Here is a 24,307-nt window from a genome sequence, read left to right as displayed (position 1 = left end):
ACAAGAGGGAAGAGATATGGGAACATATGTGTATGTATAACTGATTCACTTTGTTACAAAGCAGAAATTAACACACCATTGTAAAGCAATTATACTCCAATAAAGATGTAAAAAAAAAGCTGCAGCCAATACTTAAGTTACTAGTATTTAAAGGGAAAAATATTTGGGGACTAACTCTGATATTCTTTTTCAAAATAAGCAGGGGGTTTTGTTTTTGTTTCTTTGGTTGGTCAACAGTCTTTAAAACAAGAAAAGTCCTGCCAACTCAAAAGTAGCTTTTAACGTAGTGGTAGGGACTTCCCTGGTGGCACAGTGGTTAAGAATCTGCCTGCCAATGCAGGGGACACGGGTTCAAGTCCTGGTCCAGGAAGATCCCACATGCTGCGGAGCAACCAAACCTGTGCGCCACAACTACTGAGCCTGCGCTCTAGAGCCCACGAGACACAGCTACTGAGCCCACGTGCCACAACTACTAAGCCTGCGCTCTAGAGCCCGTGCGCCACAGTTACTGAAGCCCACGCACCTAGAGCCCGTGCTCCGCAACAAGAGAAGTCACCGCAATGAGAAGCCTGCGCACAGCAACGAAGAGCAGCCCCCGCTCGCTGCAACTAGAGAAAGCCCACGCGCAACAACGAAGACCCAACGCAGCCAAAAATAATAAATAACATAGTGGTAAATTATACTACATTGCAACTATTACTCATCTTCTGAAAGCATTGATTTAATTTTTTCTACCCATTCTTACAGCAAGTTTTTCTGCATAAACTTTCTTTGGGAGACTTTCTGAGCCTCTTCTTCTCCGGTCACGGATGCAAAATATTTGTGTAGGTTCATCAGCATTGCTCATGTGTCCAGTAATCTTTTTACCCACATTCTGCAACCCAACTCAACACACAAAGACGAACACAAACACCCCTTTGCCCATCCTTTACCTGTTGCTTCCCGGCCCCAAGCCCACGCTCCCTTTGCTCTGCCATGTGGAACTGGGAACTTCACAAGCTCTGGTTCTCCTTTGCCAGCTGGTTTTGCCTTCTATTCTGCCTGTCAGAGGCAATGGGGGGAGATGCGCAGGCAGGGGAGGAGGGGAGAAAGGTTTCTGTTGTGTTTGGGTGTCATCCCAGCAATGGCACTTTGCCCCGGTAGTGGCCGCTGTTTCCAGCCTCGCTTCTCCTGCGGCACTCCCCCCAGAGCCAGCCTCGCTGCTCCCTCTACAACGTACCCCCCGCACCCAGGCAGTGCCCCTTCTCAGAGCTGAGTCCCTGCTTAGTAGGGCCCTGTGTTAGTTTCTTGGGGGCCTGCTGTAACAAATTACCACAAATTGGGTGCCTTAAAATAACAGAAATTTATTCTCTAATATTTTGGAAGCTAGAAGTTTAAAATCAAGGTGTCGGCAGGGCCATACTCCCTCTGAAAGGTCTAGGGGAGGCTCCTTCCTTGCGTCTTCCTAGCTCTGGTGTTGCCTGCAGCCCTCGGCATTCCTTGCCTTGTAGCTGCATCGTGCCAACTTCTGCTTCTGTCTTCACGTGGCCTTCTTTTTTTCTGTGGTACGTGGGCCTCTCACTGTTGTGGCCTCTCCCGCTGCGGAGCACAGGCTCCGGACACGCAGGCTCAGCGGTCATGGCTCACGGGCCCAGCCGCTCCGCGGCATGTGGGATCCTCCCGGACCGGGGCACGAACCCGTGTCCCCTGCATCGGCAGGCGGACTCTCAACCACTGCGCCACCAGGGAAGCCCCACCTGGCCTTCTTATATGGACGCCAGTCATTGGATTTAGGGCCCACTCAAATTCAGTTTCAAACCTGATTACGTTTGCAAAGATCCTATTTCCAAATAAGGTGACAGTCACAGATTCCAGGTGAATGTGAATTTTGGGAGGGACACTACTTAATCTACACAGGCTCTTCCACCAAGCTTCTAGGTTCTGATGACACAAAACTCTTTTATTTGTTCCCCCAGCCCTTGTGGGGGGGAAGTTATATCAGTTTGGTTTAATGGGGTTTGGGGTTTTTTGTTTGTTGTTGTTGTTGTTTAGCTGTTTCAGCCCTTCCATACCTGTGGTACCAATTCCCTTTTTTGAATTCGCTCTGTTGAAATACACTATGTTGCTTCTTTTCCCCTGACTGTTACTTGTTACCAGGAGTAGTTCCAAGAAACAGAATATCAAAGATGAGTTTCCAGGATTAGCTTGGTAATATCCTTTACCTTGAACACAGTGCTAAGCACCTTGGAAACTGGATCATAAGGCACACGATGTCAGGCTTTTAAAGAGACCCAGTGGCTAATCACTCCACATATGGTAGGCTCTCTGCTTACAGTATTCCCAGATGTGGGCACGCCTCTCCTTCAAGGGGATCTTCATGTCTACCTCCACTTGTTCCATAACTGTGATGCTCAGATTCACTTCTTCATCTACGCTAGGGGAGCAGCTCCTCCAGCCTTCCAGTGAGCCTCTCTTCCTGGGGGAGACTTACAAGAAGAAAGTTTAGAAGCATGAATAACACCCACTGCTGCTACTCAGGACCAAAACTGATACTCATCACTTCCCTCCTCCACTGTCTCTTCAAGATGCCCTCCTACCTCTACAGGCTTACCTAGTGATGTGACCTTGATATCATCTCTGTGGAGTCTGAACTCCAGTCACCATGCCCTTCTCAAAAAAGGTGGCTGCACTTGTCCATTTATCATCGCGATTGGGCTAGAGAGTACCAGGAGTTGTTACAGCTCAACAAGAACTAACCAATTTAAATATGGACAAAGAACCTGAACAGACATTTCTCCAAAGAATTTATACAAATGGCCAATGAGCACATGCAAAAATATTAAACATCACTAATCATTATGAAAATGCAAATCAAAACCACCATGAGGTACACTTCACATACATTCAGATGACTACTATTTAAAAAAAAAGGAAAATAACAAATTTTGATGAGAAAGTGCAGAAATTGGACCTGTTGTGCATTGCTGGTAGGAATGTAAAATGATGCAGCCACTATGGAAAACAGCACGGTAGCTCTGCAAAAAATTAAAAATAGAATTACCATATGATCCAGCAATTCTAATTCCACTTCTGGGTATATACCCCAAAGAACTAAAAACAAGGTATCAAAGGGATATTTGTACTTCCACGTTCCCAGCAGCATTATTCACAGTAGCCAAAAGGTGGAAGCAACCCAAGTATGCATCAACAGATGAATGGATAAACAAAATGCACTATGTAGATACAATGGAATATTATTCAGCCTTAAAAAGAAAAGAAATTCCGACACATGCTACAACATGGATGAATTTTGAGAAAGTTAAGTGAAATAAGCCCGAAAGACAAATACTGTAGGATTCCACTTACACGAGGCACTTAGAGTATTAAGTTCACAGAGACAAAAAGTAGAATGGTGGTTGCCTGGGGCTGGGGGAAGGAAGGAATCAAAGCTGTTTTTTAATGGGTACAGAGTTGCAGCTTTACAAGATGAAAAAGGTCTAGAGATCTGTTGTACAACATTATAAATGTACTGAATACCACTGAATGGTATACTTCCACATGGTGAACATGATCAATTTTATGTTATGTGCATTTTACCACAACTTTTTTTAAAATATGGGAGAAATGTAACTGCAAAGACAATCCATGGAATGGTTATAATTAAGCCCCTTTTGAACCAGAAAAAGATAAAAGGCTGGAAGCAATTACCAGGAAATTGAAATCTGAGTGTGAAAGCCAGAGAGCCTTTCAGAGAAACTCTCATCAGCATTGGAGGCCAGAGAAAGCTAAGGACCCGGCCCAGGAATTAATCATCTGAGCCCAGAGAAGGCTAAACTCCCAACCAAGCGGATCAGCTGTGCCAAGGTCAGGGCCTTGGCCGGGAAGGAACGGGACCCCGACACACAGGATGGCATATATGTATCGATGCCCCCATCTTGAACTTCTAGGGTCCTCTGAACCCTCCAAGGCCACAGAAGTGGACTGTTCCTGCCTATTGTGAGCTCCCACCGACCTCCCTGCTGGAAGGAAATGCAGAGGCCTCTTGCCTTGGAGACGGCTGTGTCCTCCACCGCCACCTTGTGCCCCACCTCCCCCACTGGCCACCAGCTATGTAACTAGATTTAAGTAGCATCATATCGCAGCCAAGGCCGTACTGGGACTTAGAAGCAAAGAAGAGGCTTAAACTTCCCCAAAGCTGAACAACCCAGCCGGCAATTACCAGCAGGTGCCAGGGGAGTAGGCATAGAAGTGGATTCTGAGGGTGCTTGATCAAGGGGGCCTGAAATAAATGTGGATAAGGGAGAGCTTACTGACTTGAGAACTCTGCTCTGAGATGCAGGATTTAACCCCCTGGGAAGGACCCCAGAAGATGGTATAACTTACGACTAGGATGGTGTAGTGGGTTAAATGGTGAACCCACCAAAACATATGTCCACGCCTAATCCTCAGAACCTGTGAATATGACCTTATTTGAAAAAGAAGGGTTTTTGCAGACGTAATTAAATTAGACACCTCACAGATCATCCTGGATGACCCAGGTGGGCCATAAATCCAGTGACAAGTGTCCTTATAATTCATACACAGAGAATAACGGAAGGCCACGTGAAGACCGAGGAAGACATTGAAGTGATGCGGCCACAAGCAGAGGGTCGCCTGGAGCCACGAGAAGCTAGAAGAGGCAAGGAACGGATTCTCCCCCAGAGCGCGTGGAGGGACGGTGGCCCCGCGGACACCTTGATTTCAGAACTCTGTCTCCAGCACTGTGAGAAAACGGTTTCTATTGTTTTAAAGCTGCCTGGTTTGCGACAGTTTGTTCCAGCAGGCTAAGAGCCTTCAACGGGGAGGGAAAACCAAGTGGAATTTTCTGAAACTGCCCCCGCATCCACCTAGCCAAGACAGTAAGTAATATATATATTACTGTATATATTTTACCCTGGGGGAGGCAGGGAATATGAAGACAGTGAGGAGAGGGGATTAAAGGATGCATAAAAGGAGATGGGGAAGGATGACTGAAGTCAGTGTTACCCTAAAGGATCCGAAAGGTGGCAGGTTCGGGCTCCCATTATATCTTCATTCAATTAACCGGTCTGGCTCCTGAAGAATCCAGGTGTGTCCTGGAGGGGAGCAGTAGACGACAGCAACTCAAGCAAGTAGCAGCCCAAATTGGGCCAGACGTACAGTACTTGCTAGAGCAGATTCACATAGCGTCAGGCACATGGGATGCAGACATTGGTTTGGCAAATGAGTCCTTTTCCAGTGACCCAGAACATCAATCGTCTTTCCTAAAGTTCACAAGAGTATCTGACTTACTGTCGTGCGATCCAGAGTAACAGTGTCCTGGATCAGGGGATCTACTCTATAAGGAATCAAGTGAGGACATAACCACAGGATCTGCTGGTCTATTTGCCGTATCACCTGAAATCTGTTGACCTGATGGAAGGTTGGAACGGACTCCTGGGGTACTCTAGGACTCTAGCTTGGGGTGGCATCCTGTAGGGGCTTCAACACGTGAAATAGTCTTTGGCCTTTATACGGTTCCAAAGTGTTTCAGTTATATTAAAGCAGAAACAAGAGGCTAGGGCCTCCCTCTAATATTTCCAATTTATTACCTTTTGATGGTGATCTGAAAAGACCAGCAGAAGAATAAAAGTAGAGAACAATTTCCTTAAATTTAAAACAAATCAGTGTAATTCACAGGCTCACCTGCAGATGGTGCCATATCACTGCTTTCTTGCTTTCTCACTTTCCACTGTGCTTCTCTTCATTTTGTAAAATTGCCCTGAGCACTATGGGTCAACGTCTATCTGGTCATTATAAACTCGATGAAGAAATGCCACAGTCACTGAGTTTCAGAACCTTTGGAATTGATTTTATACTAATACTGTCTGGTGTTCAACCTTCCTTTTTGTTTTTTGGTTTTTTTCCACGTACACTTTTTTTTTTTTTTTTAATTTTTGGCTACATTGGGTCTTCACGGCTGCGCACGGGCTTTCTCTAATGGCGGTGAGTGGGGTCTACTCTTCGTTGCAGTGCGTGGGCTTCTCACTGCGGTGGCTTCTCTTGTGGAGCACGGGCTCTAGGCACGCGGGCTTCAGTAGTTGCGGCACGCGGCCTCAGTAGTTGTGGCTCTTGGGCTCTAGAGCGCAGGATCAGTAGTTGTGGCCCACGGGCTTAGTTGCTCCGCGGCATGTGGGATCTTCCCAGACCAGGGCATGAACCTGTGTCCCCTGCATTGGCAGGCGGCTTCCTAACCAATGCGCCACCAGGGAAGTCCCCAACCTTCCTTAAAAAAACAAAAAAAGATGCTATCACTATTCTATCACCAATAAAATTAAAGCAGATCATAGAATGGTAGACTGTAATGGAATTCAGGGAGCCTAACTATCATTTGCAGATAAGAAAGTTATTTCCCCCCAAATAATATAAACAGTAATTGTCAGAGCCAAGACTGTGCTTCTCACCTTCAGTCCTAAGCTAGTTAGTCCTATTACCCCATTATTGTCTTCTCATGAGATAGGATAAATATCATTTCAAGAACTTGAGAACATCCTTATTGGAAATACTTTTTAAACTCAGGCTGGCAGTAATTATTACTATTGGATGGGCAGTGGCTTGTATAAATGACACACGGAAATGTCACTGCTTGATTACAGCAAAGCTAAAAAGTCCCAAGTCTACAAATTCGGATTAAATATAGAATAATGAATTTAGGAAATTTAGAGAGTATTCAAGACTAAGAAGTGGGAAGGAGGATTCTGAGATGTGTAAGCGTAGTGGTGGTGGCATGATGAATGTATTTTTACTCCCTGCAGAATTGTATACTTTTGGAAAACTACAGATACGATTAATCTCATCCATTGGCAGAGTAGACAGTGAAACATATAAAGTGGTACCAGGGGCACTGAGAAGTCTTCTGGAATCATTTAATCTTAAGTTGAATTTAAGTTTTTACACCCATCATGGTACCATTAAGGCTTACCAAGATGTAAGGTCCTGGGTACTAAGTGGGGACCAGTGAGTTGTGACTCTAAAGCAGAGATTCTCATACTTTTTGTTTATAATTTATAAGAACACTTTATGCTCTTAAAAATGACTAAGCACCAAAAAGAGCTTTTGTTTACGTGGGCTATATCCACTGATATCTACCATGTGACATTAAAACTAAGAAGTCTTTGAAATACAAAAATATACTAGTATATATGACATTCGTCACTGAATCAATCACTGACTTTTGAAAAAGTCTACCACATACATGTGAGAGAATGAGAATATGAAAAATAAGAGTCTAAATGGCAAATAAAGTCATAGCATTATTATGAGAAAAGTTAGACCCCATGGATCTCCTTAAAGGATTTTGCAGACCCCCTTGGAGTCAGAAATCTATTTAATGTTGTTTCAGCTACATGGTTTGGGAACATACTATGACGGGCTAAAAGTGTTGGGTAGGGCTGAAAACTTTTCAATTTTAAGTGTTTAAAATTATCGTATTACGAATGGAAGAAAGCACATTTATAATGGATGGATCTGACCGGCACCGCCTTAACTTTGCCAAAAATGAAACAAACTGACTTTAGGTTTCTCACATTGTGATCCAATGAGAGATGAAATATCACCTCTGTAGCAGTCAGGTAAAAAATGTTTAAATTGTTTCTAACCATAAAGAAACAGTCAGACACGTCCTGCTGTTAGTATATTCTACAAGACAACTGGCCTGAACTCTTTTAAAGAGTCAATGTCACCTAAGACGAAGAAAAGGGGGCAGCGGATAAGATTGTTCTGGATTATAGGAGACTGAGGAAACTTGCAACCAAATGCACGTACGATCCTTGATTGGATCCTGGGACCCTGGATTGCAGTCCCCCCAACCTCCCCAAAGAGCCTATAAATGACATTTTGAGACAAGTGGAAAATTTTGAACATGTTCTGTATATTAGATAATATTATTTATCGATGTTCAGTTTCTTGTAGTAATAGTAGGACAATGTCTGCCCTCAGGAGATATATGCTGAAATATTTAGAGGTGATGTGTCATATCTGCAACTTACTTTCAAGTCATTTAGAGAAAAAAAAAACTGTAGATAGATATGGACATAGGGATACAGATACACATGTGTTATCTATAGCGAAGAGAGAGAGCAAACCAGTATGACAAACTGTGAACAAATGGTGAACTTTGCACCACTCTTTCAACTTTCCTCTCTAGTTTAAACTTTTTTCAAATCAAAGATTGAGGAAAAAGTATGCAAGTCAAATGTTAACCACAGATTGGGGAAAATACTCGCAATTCAGATTCCAGGGGAAACTGATGATTTTCCTAAAATATAAAGAGTTTCTAAAATTTATAAGAGAAAGATGAACTCAGTAGAAATATGGGAGAGGATGTGACCAGTTAGTTCAGATGAAAGGAATGTAAATGTCCCTTAAACATATGGAAAAGATTCTCAGTCTCTCTCATAATAAGAGAAATGCAAATTAAAGTACACTGAGATCTCATTTCTCATCTGCCAGATTGGCAAAAATCCAAGAGTCCGATAATTTCTGGAGACACTGTAATGTCTGTTGGGTGAATCTCTGGAGAAACAGGAAGTTTGAAACCTTGCTGGGGAAATATATGTTGACAGAACTCCCAAGGAGGGCCATAAGGCAGTATCTATCAAAATTACAAATATATGCACCCTCAAAATATGCCTGTACACATGTGAAATGATATGTGTAAAAGACTATTTCAGCATTATGTAAAATAGCTGAAGATTAGAAATAACCCAAATGTCCATCAATTGGACATAATTGATGTCCAATTACATCAATGGTAATTGTCCATTACCAATGTGTCCATAACACATTGGTAATACTTGTCTGCTTCATCCAATGGTATATTCTTATGATGGAAAAGGGGATAAGGAGACTCTTTATACTGATATAAAAATATTTCTAAGAGATACTGTTAGTGAAATGGGCAAGGTACAGACTTCTGCTGCGTGTAATATTCTACTTTTACATAAAAGAGGGAATATAAAAACATACCCTAGGGGCTTCCCTCGTGGCGCAGTGGTTGAGAGTCCTTCTGCCGATGCAGGGGACGCGGGTTCGTGCCCCGGTCCGGGAAGATCCCACATGCCGCAGAGCGGCTGGGCCCGTGAGCCGTGGCCGCTGGGCCTGCGCGTCCGGAGCCTGTGCTCTGCAACGGGAGAGGCCACAAAAGTGAGAGGCCCACGTACCGAAAAAAAAAAAAAAAAACCCTAATATTTACTTATATCTAATTTAGGAAAGATAGCTGTGTTTATGGTGGGGGAAGTTGAATGATGAGAAGTAGTGCTGGAAGGAATTATTTTTCACTGTTTAACGTTTTTGTTTAGTTTTTTTTTGAACATGTGACTATATTACCTACAAAAAGAATTAAAGTAGTTTTTAAAGTAATACATTCTTACCAAAAATCATTTAAAATATCAAAATATATAAAGTTATAAAGTAGAAACTACTATGAATAGTCTGGGCGGGAAGAATTCCAGATGAGCGATGTAGACACGGCATCTCCTCTTCCCCCCACCCCAGCCACAAACACATCCACACTCACCACAGCTGGAAAAAGAGAGTAAAAAGGTTTTCACACGCACACAAACATACACGCGAAGCACATGAAAACAGACATAGATATGTACATACAGATAATTTCTGGAACTTGCTTTTCGTACTGGAAACGTACCTTGGAACCCCTTCTTTGTCAGTACGTAGAAATCTACCTCATTCTTTTTAGTTTGGCTGCTTGACATTCCACAGAATGGATATAACTTATCTAATCTTTGACCTATTAATGAATGTTTACTTTGGGGGAGTTTGATTTTTTGCTTTTACAGATGATTGTCTGTGGCCGTGTTATAGTTAACCCTATGGTGTCTGGAGCCAGACTGCCTGGATTTAAATCACGACACCGTCATCCACTAGCTGTGTGACCTTGGCCAAATCACTCTCTGAGCCTCAGTCTCTTCATCTGTGTAGTGGGTAAAATAAAAAGGACCTTTGCTCATCAAGTTGTTGTGAAGATGTTGTGGGCAGTCAGCCCACCTCTATTCAAAATACTTTTGTATCTTCACCGATGTGCTGGTAAATGTTGTCCAATTATCTCTCCACAGGGGAAAATCCCTGATTTGTAGTGTACTCTGATTTCTGTGGCATAAATACTCCAACCAGGACTGATTTCAAGCTACCAATTGGAAGTCCCTGAATGCAGGATGGGAGAAGATGAACACAGTCAGTTAAGAGTTCCTGCGAGCATTGCAGGGTGTACTTGTAAAACTAGGAACTCTGAACTATTACCGTGACCCTCTCTCTTTTCAAATGTCTATCCAGGGACTTCCCTGGTAGCGCAGTGGTTAAGAATCCGCCTGCCAATGCAGGGGACACGGGTTCGATCCCTGGTCTGGGAAGATCCCACATGTTGTGGAGCAACTAAGCCCATGCGCCACAACTACTGAGCCTGGGTGCCACAACTACTGAAGCCTGCGTACCTAGAGCCCGTGCTCCACAACAAGAGAAGACACCGCAATGAGAAGCCCGCACATGGCACAGAGTAGCCCCCGCTCGCTGCAACTAGAGAAAGCCCACTTGTAGCAACGAAGACCCAGCGCAGCCAAAAATAAATTAAAAAAAAAAATCTATCCAAATCTCCTTTCAGATCTGTATCTGACCATGTTTATCATTACTGCTCCCTCCCATTACAAAATGTATTCTATACATTTGTTTACTTATGAGTACAAGACCTCCTCTCTCTGTGGGTTCCAAAACAATTTCTGGAAGAGGGGGTGAGGGCCTAATCTTGGATTAATTCACATAAAAATAAGAGAATATAAAAAAAATGATGTGTTCAGAACTGAGATGTAGTGCTATGTACTTGCCTAATTTCTTCCTGTGGACAGACTTTTTAGTAAACAGCAAAAGCCAAATTTTTAAAAATTTCCAAGTCTGTGGTCTTATTTCCACAACAGGATTCAGAAAGTTAATAAATGTGCTACTCTTGGGAAAATGTTTTGATCAGAGTTAGGGCTTAATAAAATAAAGGTAGAATAAAAATTGTATCTTTGTGCTTTTGAAAATATTCTTATAGGAAAAATTTTTAGAAGTGGATTTACAGGACAAAAAATATAAGCATGTGATATTTTGATAGATATTGCCATACTGCTCCAAAAAGGTTATAATAATTTATATGCCCATCAACAGTATAGAAGTACACTTCCCTCCAATCTCAGCCAACCCAGGTATCACCCGACTTTCTAATCTTAATCTTATTTGCAAAATATTGACCTTACTATTATTTCATTTTGCATTTTCCGAGCTCTAGTGAACTTGAAGTTCTTTCCACATTTATACATTTATTAACATTTACATTTATTCAATGAATCTTCTACTTATATGTATTTTTCTACTGGGTTGTCTTTTTCTTATAATTTTGTATGTGTTTTAACATTATGGAGATTAATCTTTTGTCTGCTTTACATGTGACAAATATTTTACCTTATCTGCCACTAGTCCCTTTAAAATGTTTATTGTGCATTTCATTGTACAGAATTTTATTTTATACGAATCAAGTCAATCTAAATCTCTTATGACTGTTGTGGGTCTTATGTTCCACTTAGGAAAATCTTATTCAAGCCAAGATTATAAAAGGATTCTTATACACATTTTCCACTATTTCAACAGTTTTTTTTTATATAAATTTATTTTATTTATTTATTTTTGGCTGTGTTGGATCTTTGTTGTTGTGCACGGGCTTCTTACTGTGGTGGCTTCTCTTGTTGCGGAGCACGGGCTCTAGGCACACGGATTTCAGTAGTTGCAGCACGTGGGCTCAGTAGTTGTGGCTCACGAGCTCTAGAGCGCAGGCTCAGTAGTTGTGGCACACGGGCTTAGTTGCTCCAAGGCGTGTGGGATCTTCCCAGACCAGGGCTCGAACCCATGTCCCCTGCGTGGGCAGGCAGATTCTCAACCACTGTGCCACCAGGGAAGCCCCACAGGTTTTTTTAAAAAGGTGTTTAGCTACCATAGGGGAGGAAAAGTTTTCCTCCACCCTCTTAAGGTCCTTAGCCAAGTCTGAAAATTAAACTGACGGAGACAGATTAACAGGAGAAAAGCAGACAAATGCATATAAGTTTATGTGACATGAGAGCCTTCATAAGGAAATGAAGATGCAAAAAAATGGTGAAACTTACTTGCTTTTATATTAAGTTGAACAAAGAGAAGCAATTGTGGCAAAGCGACTAAACTATGTGGGAAGGCAAAAGGAAACTAAGAATTATTTTAGCAAGTTCTGTTAACAAGAACTCTCTTGGCCTCAACTTCTGGTCCTTGATTATAAGAATGTGACCTTCCTTCTAGCGCAAGGAGGGCATATTTCATATAGGAATTTCATCTCCTTCTTTTAGAAAAAAAAGAAAAGTCAGAGTGTTGTTCTTGCATTTGCTGTTTTTCAAGTGCCTTTAACTCAAAATAGTCAATATGCATGCCAAAGCTGTGTATTTGAGGGTGAACTACCTGCTCACCCCCAAATGCTCTGAACTACCCAGAACTTTTTGTGGAAATTGAAGTATAGTTGATTTACAATGTTGTGTTAGTTTCTGGTGTACAGCAAAGTGATTCTGTTATATATATATATATATATATATATATATATATATATATATATATTCTTTTTCAGATTCTTTTCCATTATAGTTTATTACAAGATATTGAATATAATTTCCTGTCCTATACAGTAGGACCTTGTTGTTTATCCATTCTATATATAATAGTTTGCATCTGCTAATGCCAAACTCCCAATCCATCCCTCCCCTATCTTCCTCACCCTTGGCAACCACAAGTCTGTTCTCTATGTCTGTGAGTCTGTTTCTGTTTTGTAGATATGTTCATTTGTGTCATATTTTTGATTCCACATATAAGTGATATCATATGATATTTGTCTTTCTCTTTCTGACTTAGTACTGACTTAGTACAATAATCTCTAGGTCCATCCACGTTGCTGTAAATGGCATTATTTCATTCTTTTTTATGACTGAGTAGTACTCCACAAAACCACATCTTTTGAGTTGCTGTAGATTTATAGCATGTTTTGGCTTCTAGTAGAGAAAGTCTTTCCTCCTTATTCTTTTTTTAAAAAATATTATTTATTTATATTTGGTTGTGGCATGTGGGCTCCTTAGTTGTGGCATGTGAACTCTTAGTTGCAGCATGCATGTGGGATCTAGTTCCCTGACCAGGGATCAAACCCAGGTCCCCTGAATTGGAAATGTGGAGTCTTAACCACTGCACCACCTGGGAAATCCCCTTCCTTATTCTTTTTGCATTATTTCTTGTCCTTTTTATGTGTACTTACTTTGCAAGATATACTTCATAGTTAACTTACCATGTTCCTTAAAAATCTGGAGAGGGATTTTTTAAATTTGGGATTACATTGGACGCATAGTTTAATTCAGAAAGAGTGCTGAATCTTCTCACTACGGACCATGGTACGTGCCTTCATGGAGTCAGACCTTTAAAAAAAAACACAGGCTTGAATAAATAGATTCTTGTTAAAGTGTGCACTGACTGAGGAGACAATATCTTAGGTTATTATCACTTATATGTGCCTAAATGTAGGTTTGTCAGATTTGGGCTGGGGTGGGGGGCTGTTGAGTAGACTGTCCGTAAAAGAATGACTAAAACCTGGGGTGATACAAAGAAATGAAAATTGGAGGGTAATGAGGAAAACTCATTCTGTACATTCCATACATTTCATAATTTCTCTAGTTCATAAGTGTGCAAAAAAAAATTGCCCTTCTTTAACTAATTTACCACTGGGTTGCTTGAATACAGTGGGATCCTCGCAGGAAGAATTTTTTGGATTTCCCTTGTCCTTCATATCCTTTCTCAAGGGCTTACTTAGTTAACTTTTCCAATTTGCATTTTGAAGTGTGACAGCAATACATTTCTTAACTTTTTGACAGGGGGTAGTTTTGCAACTTGGCATGAGGGACCTGCTGAAATAGGCTCCTACTTGGTCCTCTGCAGAAACAATAAAAAAAAAAGAAGAAGGGGGAGGAGGGGGAGGGGGGAGGAGGAGAAGAAGAAGGAGAAGAGGAAGAAGAAGAAGGAGGAGAAAGTGGGTCACGAGACCTATACCCCAGCACTTGTCTCAGCTTGGCTATGCCTCGCAGCTGAGTCAGCCACCACGTGACTACTGTCTTGGCGATCAGAGACCCCAGGCTCAAACTTTTCAATTAAGTCTCTGCTATTAATCTGAATTGAGGAAGAAGAACTGGGAAAAGCGCATATATGGCTGTGGTTCAACTCCCTAATCCTCTTAGTATCTTGACATTGAGAATATTCTCTTACTGAGCTCTGTGCAGAACTAGTGTATTAACCTGAGCCAGCTCTCAGAGTAACTGTCTTTCTCGTATCAGTAATCTATTTCTCCAAGAGCTTCCTTCTCTGTTTTGGCGGTCAGGAGCTTCTATGACACAGGCAGCTGTGTGTGTGTTGATGTGGAAGAATGTTTTGGAGGAGGGTGTATCTTTTTGTGACCTAAGTACTGATAGAGGGTATCTGATGACACAGGGAATTTTTGGATGGGGTTATCCTGTGACAGAGGCAGGCTGCAGACATGTGTGGCGGGGAGGGGAGGTTGTAAGGGAGCTGACAGTTGGATATTTTTCTAGAGTTCCAAATGAGATCGGGGCATGCCTGACTTTGGCCCTAAGTATTACCCTTACTTACTGTATTCGTCATCTAATAGAGCGTTTAACCCTCCAGGCTCAAGGTCAGAGATGGGAAATCTGGGACACCTCCCTATGTGAGGCGAGCACCTCTTTTCTCTCTCTTCTATTTCCCATCATTTTGGAGCCAGAAGAGCAGGCTCCTGCCTGTGCAACAGCTTCCTTTTCTCTGACTTCAATGTCATAGCTACTTTCCCTACACATTGAGAATTTGTTCTAGTAAGTGGGAACTAATAGGATTTGGAAAAATCACTCTCATATAAAACCTGGCTTTCAAATCTATTGCTTTGTTCCAAAATGCCAGGACGCGTGTCAGAAGCTGAAGAACACCTCATCATTTCTTTTTCCAATCCCTCAGTAACAAATGCTGGTCTGCTTCCAGGAAATGGGTACCTTGGATGGACAAGAGGAAAATCACCTACAAAGAAAGACACACACACACAAAAGCACATTTATATTTTTCTAAACATTATCCTTGTTACAAGGATACAACTGTTATTAAATCAACTGGGTTTTCAGTGAGTTGTTTTTAGAAGAATTAGCATGAAGCAAGTTGACCTAAGGCCCTTCTAATTTTCCTCCCTGCCTTTAATCTGGCATCTCTTTGCTCTGTGTGTTGTAACTTTTAGTGTCTCGCTTTTAAAATGATGAATGGAGGAACTTCTCTGGTGGTCCAGCAGTTAGAACTCCGCATTCCCAATGCAGGAGGCCCAGGTTCTATCCCTGTTCGGGGAACTATATCCCACGTGTCGCAACTAAGAGCCTGCATGCCACAATGAAGATCCTGCATGCTGCAACTAAGACCTGGTACAGCCAAATAAATAAATATTTTAAAAACAAAAAGAGATGAGTGGTTAATCAAAAATCACCAGACATTTGAGAAACACCTCTAACATAAAGATTGGTATATAAAACAAACAAGCCAACATGGAAGAGGGAGAGGAAAGAAAAAATATAGGGACCATAGTAATTAATATTCTCAGAGAATTGTGAAAAAATAAAGGACCTTTGAGACAAGAGTGAAAGGCTCTAAAATCAGAGCATTCCGAGAACAGGAAAGAGCTCTTGGAAATTAAAACTAAGGAAGCAAAATGAAAAATTCAATAGACAGTGAGGAGGGTAAATTGAGAAAATAGCTCAGAAATTAGAAGAGCAAAAGAAGAATAACAATCAAAAAACCCACTAAAATGGAAAATAGGGAGAAAAGGAAAAAAATCTGAAGATAAGTAAGAAATAATAAGTATTCCATAAAAGAAAATAATGAAAAGCAGAGGGAGAAAATTGTTGATGAAATGACAGAGAACATTTTCAGAACTAAATGGCATGAGTTTCTAGGACAAAACCTCTCCCCCACATCATATTCCAATATCCTGGAATAAAATAACCAATCCTGAGTTGCATCATTATGAAATTTCAGAATCTTATGGACAAAAAAGAATATATAGGGCTTCCCTGGTGACGCAGTGGTTGCGAGTCCACCTGCCGATGCAGGGGACACGGGTTCGTGCCCCGGTCTGGGGAGATCCCACATGCCGCGGAGCGGCTGGGCCCGTGAGCCATGGCCGCTGAGCCTGCGCGTCCGGAGCCTGTGCTCCGCAACGGGAGAGGCCGCAGCAGTGAGAGGCCCGCGTACTGGGAAAAAAAAATATATATATATATATATATATATATATATATATATATATAAGCCTTCTAAAGCCTTCTGAAGAGAACTATAGGTCACTTATAAATACAGCCTGACATGATCCATTCTCAGGCCCTAGGCTCATTAGATATTTCCTAATTTAACCCTCCTACACCTTCTAAGAGTGGAGCTCAAGTTCCCCTATTTGTAACCCTTCTGCATAGTCCCTGAATGCCCCCTACTGTGGACTGAATTGTGCCCTCACACACCATCCTGCCCCAAGTTCGTATATTGAAGTCCTAACTCCCTATGTGACTATTTGGATATAGGGCCTTTAGGAAGTTATTAAGATTAAATGAGGTCATAAACGTGGAGCCCTTATCAAATATAATCGGTGGCCTTAAAAGAAGAGAGCCCCAAGATGATTACAAATACCAAGAACTCCTTGTTTCAGCAGCTGAATTTGGGATGGCTCCTGGAGGACCCCCTCTTCCTACTTTTCCAAAGATTTGCAGGGCTACTGTTAATGCTTTTACTTGTTGGATGCACTCTCATTGGCACTATTTGTCATGACCGTGACTGAAATCTCACCAAGTCCCTTCTAGGAGGTGTGCTTTAGCCACTTATTTAAATTACCTCTGCCTTCCCCAACTAGGGTTGCCAGATTTTTTTTAGTACAAGTGTGTCCCATGTAAACACTGCATGGGATGTACTCCTGCTAAATGTTTTAAGTGTTAAACACTAAAAATTAAAGACTAGTCTTTGTTAACCTAAAATTCAGATCTAACTTGGTGTCCTGTACCTTTACTTGCCACATCTGACAACCATACTCTTACTTTGCTTAACTGAGAAAAGTTGAGAGGGTGAGCTGACTATTCCTTCTAAAACTGGGAACAAGGGTTTTTACTAGAACAGCTCCAACCTAAACCTGATCAGTGTGAGTTTTGTGTACATTTCCATAATCAAATGTTTTTCCAGCCAAGGCTTTCTGCACCCATGTTTATAATTTCAGCACAGAAGCAAATTTCGTAGGTCCCAGTCTTCTTGTAAGTATTTAAGGAACCAACTAGCTTTGCCCTTGAGCTCTCTACTGGCCCAATAGCATGGGCTCTCTACCAAAAAACTAGCATGTCCAAGGACACTTAGAAGACTGCCCAGTCAAGGAAGTGTTGGAGCTTTGAGAGCGCTCAGACTTCAATGCCTTCCACGCAAGCAAGCAATAACTTGGCTGACCATGGGTCAAAAGCTACCTCACTGGGTGCTGGGTTTCTTGTACTGCATTTCTTGAGAGTAGTCTTAACTATTGACAAATTTCCCTCAGTAATAGGGAAAATCATTTCCTCAAAGAGTGCATCTTAGTGACAAGACTTAACTCTTCAAGATTTCTGACCCTGAGCATGGTTCCCAACTGGGTTGATCAGCTGTGATCAGGTCTTCTTCAAGAAGGAAAAAAGCCATGGCTTTTTCTTTTCTTTTTAATTTATTTTATTTTATTTTATTTTATTTATTTATTTTTTGCTGCATTGGGTCTTTGTTGCTGCGCACGGGCTTTTCTCTGATTGTGGTAAGAGAGGGCTACTCTTTGTTGCGGTGCGAGGGCTTCTCGTTGTGGTGGCTTCTCTTGTTGTGGAGCACAGTCTCTAGGCGCATGGGCTCAATAGTTGTGACATGCGGGCTCAGTAGTTGTGGCTCATGGGCTCTAGAGTGCAGGCTCCGTAGTTGTGGCACACGGGCTTAGGTGCTCCGTGGCATGTGGGATCTTCCCAGACCAGGGCTTGAACCTGTGTCCCCTGCATTGGGAGGTGGATTCCCAACCACTGTGGCACCAGGGAAGCCCCAAGCCATGGCTTTTTAAAGTGCCTTTGCCACAGAGGAATATCTGTAGATCACCTTCCAGGATAAAACCTCTCCCTCTAGTTCTGTTATGCGGGAAATCACCTTCGAGGGAGTACTCTGCCAATATAAGCTATCCCAGAGGTTACGACAGAAAAACTCTCAGAGCAAATTAAATGCTCGAATCAGTAGTTCATTATTAAATGCCAAATGCATGTGGCATTCCCCCCTGATTCTGTATGCAACCATCTTGTCCTTCATGCCTTCATTCTCATACAAAGTGCTCAGGTCTTTCTCCCTCTGTTCAGGGGACCTATGGGGTCCCAACTGGCTGAATGTTGGCTTGTTCACCGGTGTGGAATCAGAGGACCAGCTGGTGCCGAGTCCACCCAACTCCACTTCTTGGTTCTGCCACAGAAAGTTTCTCCCCTTCCTCTACTTTAGGAAGTTCCTGTTTCTCCCGTCCAGCTTTCTCCGTCAGGGTGAGATGCTATATGGCTTACTAGCCTCCGTCCTTTCCTCTAAGCCCACTCAGTTCCTGGAAGAGGAAAAGACGGCTTTGCAACTACACATGTGAACATTTTTACCCAATACGTGGGCCTGTGTTTTCTTGGAATGTTGACTTCTGATTTGATAAGTCGTGGGAGAGAAGAACCTGCCGTCCCAGTGCCAATGAGAGGGAAGGGAGGGAGACTACACAGAAATAACCATGCTAATAGCTTGAGATATAACCCTCTCAGAGAGTTACATATTTGTCACAGATTTTGAGAAGGAAGCAGTGATAAGTATATAGAAACTTAAATAAAGGAAAGTTAAAAATGAAGCAATTATTAACTCCAGAGAAAAAAAAGTTGTACAAATGTAGGGCTTCCCTGGTGGTGCAGTGGTTGGGAATCCGCCTGCCAATGCAGGGGACACAGGTTTGACCCCTGGTCTGGGAAGATCCCACATGCCACAGAGCAACTAAGCCTGTGTGCCACAACTACTGAGCTTGCACTCTAGAGCCTGTGTGCCACAACTACTGAGCTCACGTGCCACAACTACTGAAGCCCGCGTGCCTAGAGCCTGTGCTCCGTAACAGGAGAAGCCACCACAATGAGAAGCCTGTGCACCGAAACGAAGAGTAGCCCCCGCTCGCTGCAGCTAGAGAAAACATGCGCGCAGCTACCCAATACAGCCAAAAATAAATTAAATAAATAAATTTAAAAAATAAGTTGTACAAATGTAATCATAGTATACACGTGGCTCAGCTATAAATTATATTTATATAATTATCCTGTCAATACTGCATAACCAATAAAACAAAAATTGTAATATAATTATAGTGAGAGGAAAGGAGGGGTGTGTGTGTGTGTGTGTGTGTGTCTATGAGTGAGAGTGGGATGGAAGAGACCTAAATTACCAACTTACATAACAGGCAGTCAATAGATAATACCTGTAGCTGAAAAACCAAGAAGTTGTATAAGAATGTTACATAGAGACATTGATCTCGAGGAGACAGCAGTGCGTGGTGGCTTGAAGTGATATTTTAGTTCCCTGCCCAGGAATTAAACCTGGGTAGCCTGGATGAAAACCAGGAATCCTAGCCACTAGACCAACAAGGGTTATAGGGTAGAAGCAGTTTCCCTGGCTCTTGACCTTGTTTGAAAGCAAGAATGTTTCAAGGAGGCAAAAACTGTAAAAACAGGTACAAAATTTATTATTAGAGACACAGCACAACACATGGGAGAGCGCACAGAAAAACAGTTTAGTTAAGACAGAAGCAAGGCAGAGATACACACCCAGAGAGATGTGGGCATTGTGGGCGTCGTCTCTAACAAGGGGGAGCTCCTTAAAGAGGCGGTTAAATTATTTATCTAGGGCAGTTTTTCTGAGCCTTTGTTTACCTTTGGCTAATTATCTTGTTGTTGTTGTCTTTTCCCACACCTGGCCTGCCCTAGGACCCTCCCAACATGAATGGGCAACTTTTTTCCAAGATGGATTCCAGCCCAGAGGCCTATGGGAGGCTTGGCATCATCTATTATGGGGTGGCACCCTATACTTTTTGACCCCCAAGGAGGCTTTCTGCACATATGTAGTTGGGCAGGTCTCCTTGACCACAAGAATGAGAAACGGTGCTCTCCTTAACTTTTATCTGGGCAGGACTCAGCTCAGATAAAGTGTCCACTGGAGACAAAGTCCAGCTGTTTACCCTGTTCCCGTTGTTGTTTCCATCTGAAAGTGTACACGGGAAGCTGGCTCTAAATGTCTAACCTGGAGCCCATCTATCTCCTCCCTCAACATGAGAATAAACGTTATAAGAAACAGCTAAAAGAATTGTCCTGGGAAACAGGAATTTAAGGAAAAATAATACTGCTATTTTCACTATATAGCTTAAAGTATTTTCTAGTTTTAAAATTATGTGCCCATACTATAGTGATAAAATACATTTTAAAATAAAACAGCAAAGGTTTGATTTGGGTTTTGGCTTTTTTCCAGAGGTTAGAGATTTTCAGGCGTAGTCTGATCTGGGGCCCATCTCCATTTTTATTCTACTCAAAGTGACAACCATGTAAAGTATACAAGGCAAGAGCCTGAAAATATTTAGAACTGCCTATCCCACATGAACAAAAGCCTTGGGTGTGGCTTGCAGAGTTGTTTCAGAGAGCTCTGAAACAGGAAGTTATTTCATTTTGTCTCCAGCTACTGAAGTCAGATGTGAGTCTATTTCTTAGAAGTGAGCGAGTGCTGGAGCTGGGTGAGTACTGTGGTTGTCTTTGGTGTAAGGGGGTGTGGATTTAGAATGTGAAAAGAAATGCAGAAATAAGACTGCAGGAAGAAAGACTGGAGTAATTTTACGGCCTAAGGACCAAACTGGCTCAGGAGAAATCTGTTTACATTAAGGTGATATATACTGAATCAAGCCCTGATTTATATATTTGGTAAATTCTCTTTCCATAACCATTATATGATGCCTCTCTCTGCCAGGGCTACACGCCCTCTAGACTCCTCTGGGGACTGGCTCTGTTCCTCTTTCTTCGAACAATCTTCTTTAATTTCCACATATTCCTGGACATGCCTCCATGGACACCCGCCAGCTTCCCTCCACGTCAGAGCTGTTCCGTTTAAAGACTCACTACTAACTGCCTGGTTGACATTTCCAAGAGAAATCTGACAGGACCCACTCATCTTTTCTTTTTTTTCTTTTTTTTTTTTTTTTCCTGATCTCCCTGTGCTATGCGGCTGCTTCCCACTAGCTATCTACCTTACGTTTGGTAGTGTATGTATGTCCATGCCTCTCTCTCGCTTTGTCACAGCTTATCCTTCCCCCTCCCCATATCCTCAAGTCCATTCTCTAGTAGGTCTGTGTCTTTATTCCTGTCTTACCCCTGGTTCTTCATGACATTTTTTCCCTTAAATTCCATATATATATGTTAGCATATGGTATTTGTCTCTCTCTTTCGGACTTACTTCACTCTGTATGACAAACTCTAGGTCTATCCACCTCATTACAAATAGCCCAATTTCGTTTCTTTTTATGGCTGAGTAATATTCCATTGTACATATGTGCCACATCTTCTTTATCCATTCATCCGATGATGGGCACTTAGGTTGTTTCCATCTCTGGGCTATTGTAAATAGAGCTGCAATGAACATTTTGGTACATGACTCTTTTTGAATTATGGTGTTCTCAGGGTATATGCCCAGTAGTGGGATTGCTGTGTCATATTGTAAGGAACATTTTGTAAGGAACATATTGTAAGGTCATATTTTTAAGGAACCTCCATACTGTTCTCCACAGTGGCTGTATCAATTTACATTCCCACCAACAGTGCAAGAGGGTTCCCTTTTCTCCACACCCTCTCCAGCATTTATTGTTTCTAGATTTTTTGATGATGGCCATTCTGACTGGTGTGAGATGATATCTCATTGTAGTTTTGATTTGCATTTCTCTAATGATTAGTGATGTTGAGCATTCTTTCATGTGTTTGTTGGCAGTCTGTATATCTTCTTTGGAGAAATGTCTATTTATGTCTTCTGCCCATTTTTGGATTGGATTATTTGGTTTTTTGTTATTAAGCTGCACGAGCTACTTATAAATTTTGGAGATTAATCCTTTGTCAGTTACTTCATTTGCAAATATTTTCTCGCATTCTGAGGGTTGTCTTTTGGTCTTGTTTATGGTTTCCTTTGCTGTGCAAAAGCTTTGAAGTTTCATTAGGTCCCATTTGTTCATTTTTGTTTTTATTTCCATTTCTCTAGGAGGTGGGTCAAAAAGGATCTTGCTGTGATTTATGTCATAGAGTGTCCTGCCTATGTTTTCCTCTAAGAGTTTGATAGTTTCTGGTCTTACATTTAGGTCTTTAATCCATTTTGAGCTTATTTTTGTGTATGGTGTTAGGGAGTGATCTAATCTCATACTTTTACATGTACCTGTCCAGTTTTCCCAGCACCACTTATTGAAGAGGGTGTCCTTTCTCCACTGTACATTCCTGCCTCCTTTATCAAAGATAAGGTGACCATATGTGTGTGGGTTTATCTCTGGGCTTTCTATCGTGTTCCATTGATCTATATTTCTGTTTTTGTGCCAGTACCAGACTGTCTTGATTACTGTAGCTTTGTAGTATAGTCTGAAGTCAGGGAGCCTGATTCCTCCAGCTCCATTTTTCGTTCTCAAGATTGCTTTGGCTATTCGGGGTCTTTTGTGTTTCCATACAAACTGTGACATTTTTTGTTCTAGTTCTGTGAAAAATGCCAGTGGTAGTTTGATAGGAATTGCATTGAATCTGTAGATTGCTTTGGGTAGTAGAGTCATTTTCACAATGTTGATTCTTACAATCCAAGAACATGGTATATCTCTCCATCTATTTGTATCATCTTTAATTTCTTTCATCAGTGTCTTATAATTTTCTGCATACAGGTCTTTTGTCTCCTTAGGTAGGTTTATTCCTAGATATTTTATTCTTTTTGTTGCAGTGGTAAATGGGAGTGTTTTCTTGATTTCACTTTCAGATTTTTCATCCTTAGTGTATAGGAATGCCAGAGATTTCTGTGCATTAATTTTGTATCCTGCTACTTTACCAAATTCATTGATTAGCTCTAGTAGCTTTCTGGTAGCATCTTTAGGATTCTCTATGTAGAGTATCATGTCATCTGCAAACAGTGACAGCTTTACTTCTTCTTTTCTGATTTGGATTCCTTTTATTTCCTTTTCTTCTCTGATTGCTGTGGCTAAAACTTCCAAAACTATGTTGAATAAGAGTGGTGACAGTGGGCAAACTTGTCTTGTTCCTGATCTTAGTGGAAATGCTTTCAGTTTTTTCACCATTGAGGATGATGTTGGCTGTGGGTTTGTCATATATGGCCTTTATTATGTTGAGGAAAGTTCCCTCTATGCCTACTTTCTGCAGGGTTTTTATCATAAATTGGTGTTGAATTTTTTCAAAAGCTTTCTCTGCATCTATTGAGATGATCATATGGTTTTTTCTTCTTAAATTTGTTAATATGGTGTATCACGTTGATTTATATGCGTATATTGAAGAATCCTTGCATTCCTGGAATAAACCCCACTTGATCATGGTGTATGATCCGTTTAATGTGCTATTGGATTCTGTTTGCTAGTATTTTGTTGAGGATTTTTGCATCTATGTTCATCAGTGATATTGGCCTGTAGTTTTCTTTCTTTGTGACATCCTTGTCTGGTTTTGGTATCAGGGTGATGGTGGCCTCGTAGAATGAATTTGGGAGTGTTCCTCCCTCTGCTATATTTTGGAAGAGTTTGAGAAGGATAGGTGTTAGCTCTTCTCGAAATGTTTAATAGAATTAGCCTGTGAAGCCATCTGGTCCTGGGCTTTTGTTTGTTGGAAGATTTTTAATCACAGTTTCAATTTCAGTGCTTGTGATTGGTGTGTTCATATTTTCTATTTCTTCCTGATTCAGTCTTGGCAGGTTGTGCATTTCTAAGAATTTGTCCATTTCTTCCAGGTTGTCCATTTTATTGGCATAGAGTTGCTTGTAGTAATCTCTCATGATCTTTTGTATTTCTGCAGTGTCAATTGTTACTTCTCCTTTTTCATTTCTAATTCTATTGATTTCAGTCTTCTCCCTTTTTTTCTTGATGAGTCTGGCTAATGGCTTATCAATTTTGTTT

The 24,307-nt window shown here is 41.6% G+C and overlaps 1 protein-coding gene across 11 annotated transcripts in view; it reads left to right on the top strand.

The window, feature by feature from the left end:
• Positions 1-20,821: 20,821 nt before the first annotated feature.
• Positions 20,822-24,307, top strand: part of GCNT2 (glucosaminyl (N-acetyl) transferase 2 (I blood group)) — a 148,829-nt gene continuing 145,343 nt past the window's right edge. For all 11 annotated transcript variants that reach the window (XM_049715621.1, XM_049715619.1, XM_049715625.1 and 8 more), the window contains exon 1: positions 20,822-20,914. The gene's annotated coding sequence lies outside the window, so the exon portion shown is untranslated. The remainder of the gene's footprint in view (positions 20,915-24,307) is intronic.

The sequence above is a fragment of the Orcinus orca genome, chromosome 10 (assembly GCF_937001465.1).
Source record: "Orcinus orca chromosome 10, mOrcOrc1.1, whole genome shotgun sequence".
Classification (NCBI taxonomy): Eukaryota; Metazoa; Chordata; class Mammalia; order Artiodactyla; family Delphinidae; genus Orcinus; species Orcinus orca.
This window is presented reverse-complemented; position numbering and strand designations above follow the sequence as displayed.